The 4937-nt window shown below is 33.2% G+C and overlaps 1 long non-coding RNA gene across 1 annotated transcript in view; it reads right to left on the reverse strand.

The window, feature by feature from the left end:
• Nucleotides 1-4124, reverse strand: part of LOC107608648 — an 11472-nt gene extending 7348 nt beyond the window's left edge. The window contains exons 1-2 of the long non-coding RNA XR_001612958.2: nucleotides 4039-4124; nucleotides 2217-2222 (exon numbers count right to left, since the gene is read on the reverse strand). This is a non-coding gene — a long non-coding RNA (uncharacterized LOC107608648). The remainder of the gene's footprint in view (nucleotides 1-2216; nucleotides 2223-4038) is intronic.

Here is a 4937-nt window from a genome sequence, read left to right on the forward strand (position 1 = left end):
ACACTAAGATATAATTTAATGTTATATATTTTATAATAAATATAATATAAAAAATTAATTTAGTCTTTATTTTTCAATCGCTATATTTCAATCTCTATTTTTAAATTTAAGCCTTCCTTTCAAATACGGCTTTAATGTTTTGCAACCCCAACAAGTAAAGAGAGAAATAGGAAATGTGCTTATATACGAGTGAGAAAAAAAAAGTAACTAAAACAAAATCGTATCATCTTTTTAATGATCATATAACACCTTTATTAATCACTTTTAATTCTGACGTATGTGCATGATTATATGACCTAAATTTAATTTATTTCTCTTACTTTTATATAGGCATGCATTCTCCTCTCACCCGATTCCTTAATCTAAGCCGTACATTAATTATTTACGAATGGTTATGAATATGTGTCCGCATATATATCCATTCCCAGTATTATATTTGGCTAATTCATAGAATCATATAGTCAAAGAAAAATTTAAATGTATCTTTATATTTCTAAATTATTTTTACCTAAAAATTCACTTCCCAATACAATTAGAAGCCGAATCTTATTGATATTCATAGTTAAAAAAGTTCTTTCAATTAATATAGTTGTTACGCAAAAATTAAAGCTAATTTAAAAAGAAGATAAATAATATTCTTTTGAGTTGATTTTTAAAAAAGAATACTAATTTCGTTTAAATTTGAGAATTGATCATTTTAACGAATATCTAATATAAAATTTTTAAATTAACGATTAAGTACCAAAAGTTGAGTAAAAAATTATTGTGGGGTCAAATTTAATAATTTAATGGGGACAAATAAATATTATTATCATATACTACTCAAAAAAATTTCAAATTGTAGTGGAGGCACTTGCCCCACACCACTCTACTTAGATCCATCCCTATATATATATATATTACTAAAATAAATGAGTTTTGATTCCTAAAACTTTTAAAAACTTTATTACTTATCACTTGTCCACCAATTTTTTTTAATAAACATGAAAACAAAAGTTATTTATACTTAGTTCTTAGGCTCCTTTAAATTTTCAACCTAATTTTAATATATTAAATGTTGTACTTTTATTATCTTGAAATAATTATCTATTGAATCAAATATGAAAAGTTTACCTGGCTTAAAAGTTCTTTTGAATCCTGGTGTTACTACTATATATATTTAATATTACTATGTTGATCTATTTATTAATCTAAAATTTGACTTGTCAATTATACCAAGGAAAATATTTCGTGGCTTAGTGGAGATTCGAAATTACGAAAAAATAGAAAAATTCTAAGGTGTACCTTATAAACAAGCACGCCATGCTAAACTTATGTGTCGGGATATTACAGGTGTTCGCGGTGCGGTTTGGTTCGATTTTTTTATTGAAGGCATTCGAATCAAACCAAATTAATGGTTTGATTTTTTCAATCAATTCAAAAAAAATACTACTATACTATTTCACAAAGTCATAACATTAAAATCGACTAACACAAATACACAATAGTTAACAAAGTCTTGGTCTAATAAAATTTAACGACAAAAAGAATTCAAATACAACAATTAAAGAAATTTAAAAGTTCAACAGTGAACACAACTGAAAATAAAAATAAAATTCCATTAAAAGATAGCCAAGTTATGGTGTCTTCTCGAATAAAACAGCTAAACTTCTTAACGCAAACCAACCTAAAATAAAAAAATAGTTACATAATAAGAACAACAATAATAATAATATAACACTAGTAGAAAAATATTTTAATCTAGTTATACATTCTAATAATAAAGAGAACAATTCATACTATAACAAGATGTACTCAATTAGACTCAACACTAGAATCTTCTTCATTAGGGTCAGGAATGGGTGCAACTTCTACAAAATATATAAAACAAGAAATAATCATAACAAATTATATATATAAATAAAAACTAGATTAAAATAAAGAAAATTATAAGTCGAAACTTAACTATACCTAATTCCAACTTCTCCAATTCTTCGATGAGTTCCTCAAGAACAAGTTTTGGAGAGTTTCGGAGCCAATTTTGTGTACAAATTAACGCTTTAGCTGTCATCGGAGTTAGAGAACTCCTATAATTATTCAATACCCTTCCTCCAGTACTAAATGTCGATTCTGAAGCAACTGTGGAAACTGGCATGGCTAAGACGTCTCTTGCAATTTGTCCAAGAATTGGATATTTAGTGGAATTCACTTTCCACCAAATTGGAATGTCAAATTACACACCACTCTTCTCTAAGGCCTCCATAAGATATAACTCCACCTCATTCTTGTTAACACTCTCATTGAATTGCATTTCCTTCTCAAATTCCATAGTAAAAGAAGTTTCATGTGCCTCAAACTCTTGTGTGCCAATTTCAGAAGGATCTTGGCGAGTAGATCTTTGATAGTTACCAATTTCACCAAACAGCCTATAGCTACCAAACACCTTGAAAAGAGTCTTCTTCACCTTTGAAGTCAAGAATTCGGCATCTTCTTTTTCATACAACTTTTCAAAACTCCGCTTAATCAATTGAAACTTATATCTAGGATCAAGAACCACTGCAATGAAAATCATCATGTTTGTGTTTTTTATATTTCCCCAATACTTATCATACTTAGACTTCATTTTCTCAGCCATGCTTGAAAGCACCGGATCTAAGCTTCCCATCCAATGCTTAAGTGTAGACAATATTTTACAAAAGTCATTGAAATGTTGAACCAGAAACTTTGTTGGTTATATCATAAAATATTTTTAAAAACTTGACAAAATGCCTTGCATTCTCCCAATCCTCAGACTTAGGGATCCCACCAGCCATCATAGCATATTCAGAATCTCTTTCCCCCAATCGTTCAAATGCCTTTTGAAATTTCAAAGCGCTTTCAAGCATTAAAAAGGTAAAATTTTACCTGGTAGGAACATTTAAATGCACAGTTCTTTTCTCCAGAATTTTAGCTTCCTTAATCATAGTTTTAATCACAGTTCTTTTCACGCACATGCCTAACTGCATTTCTAATCTTTAAAATTGAATCATACATTTCTCTCAATCTATCATTCACAATAAGATTTAAAATATGAGCATAACATCCAACATGTAAAAACTCTCCCCTTAATGGATGTGAGTTCCAATCCTCCATTCTATTCTTCAAGTAAGAAAGTGCAACATTATTTGAACTAGCATTATCAACAGTGATAGAAAAAATCCGTGATATCCACAAGCTCAACAAACATCTCTCAATCTTTCTACCAATTGTTTCCCCCTTGTGATTCTTGATAGCACAAAAATTCAAGATTCTTTTTTGCAGTTTCCAATTACCATCAATGTAATGAGCAATAAGGCAAAGGTAGTTCAAGTTTTGCTCAGATGACCAATAATCAGTTGTCAAACAAATATTTTGATTTGGTTGATTAAAAACAGACTTCAACTTAATTTTTTCATTCAAATAAAGCTTCCAACAATCCCTAGCAACTGCGAGCCTTTCAGGAATTGGAAACTTGGGTTGCAAACAACTCGTATAATAACGAAAACCCTCCACCTCAACAGGCGAAAAAGGCAATTCATCCATAATAATCATTCTAGTAAGCGCTTGTTTACAACGATCAACATCAAAAGACACGACAGAAAGTGAACTACCTATCCCTTTTCTATCATCTTTTATTACATCTTGAAAACAAAGAATCTTTTGGGTAGGATCTAATGCCTCCTTTGGAAATTTTTTGCATTGCGACAACAAGTGATTTTTCATGTTACTGGTGCCATTTTTATGTGTATCACAAGAATAACTAGCCCCACACCAATTACATTTAGCTCTAGGGTACTGTGGATTACTAGTTTCATCTTTAGTAAAGTGATCTCATGTCCAAGACCCAGGTCTACAAGGCTTTCTCTTACCTTTGTCCATCTTAGTTTCAGCGGAGTCATCAACAGGAGCTTCTTCAACAGCCCGCCTTTTTGTCGACCTCTACTAGCAAGCTTCCTTGTGTTTCTATGAGGAGCTGGCACAGCAGGCAATGCAGTTGGAGATCTGATGCTTGTTGATTCATTCGACAGAGGAACTGGCGACAATCCAGTGTCGCCCATATTTTCACTTGAACTGACATCAAATTGCATAAATCAATCAATAACCAGCAATGAATCAATAAACAGCAATGGTTATAATAATTCAACAAACAGAATATTACCTAACAAACAGCAAACAATGATTAAACAAATAGCAAGTCAGCAAGACAGCAACAATGAATCAACAAACAATAATACCAACAACAAAGTAAACAATACCATTGCTGAGCATAATTTAACCAAATTAACAGTAATAATAAGGTCAAAAATACCAATAGCAAACAATACCAATAGCAAGGTTAAACAAAATCAGGTTTTACACTAGTAAACACCACCAATAACAACAAATAGCAACAATTGTTCATTGATTTAACCAAATTACATACCTGACTCGGTGGCTCGGGCTTCATATCTGATTTGAATCGATGGCTGGGTGGGAGACTGGGAGGAACGTGGGTGCTGTGTTGAATCGGTGACTGGTGGGTGCTATGTTGAATCAGTGATTGGGTGGGAGACTTGAATCGGTGACTGGTGGGTGGCTGGGTGCTGTGTTGTGGGTGGCGACGGTAGTGCTCTGCTACTGCTAGGTGCGAGACTGCGAGGGTCGTTCTTTGCTACTGCTGGGTGCGAGGGACGAGGGTCATGCTCTGCTAGACTGCTACTGCTGTGTGCGAGGGTCATTCAGGCTGTGCCTGGGGCTTCGTGGTGCTCTGTCCGCTGCGAGGTAGTGGGAGACTGGGAGGAACGTGGGTTCGCCGCTGTGAGAGGAGAGCGTGACAGCAGAGAAGTGAGAGAACGTGGGTGGCTCAGTGGCTGGGTGCACCGGTGATGAGCGGATAATTTATACGCTTTTTGGCATTGTTTTTAGTATATTTTTAGTAGAATCTAGTTACTTTTAGGGAT

The sequence above is a fragment of the Arachis ipaensis genome, chromosome B07 (assembly GCF_000816755.2).
Source record: "Arachis ipaensis cultivar K30076 chromosome B07, Araip1.1, whole genome shotgun sequence".
NCBI lineage: Eukaryota > Viridiplantae > Streptophyta > Magnoliopsida > Fabales > Fabaceae > Arachis > Arachis ipaensis.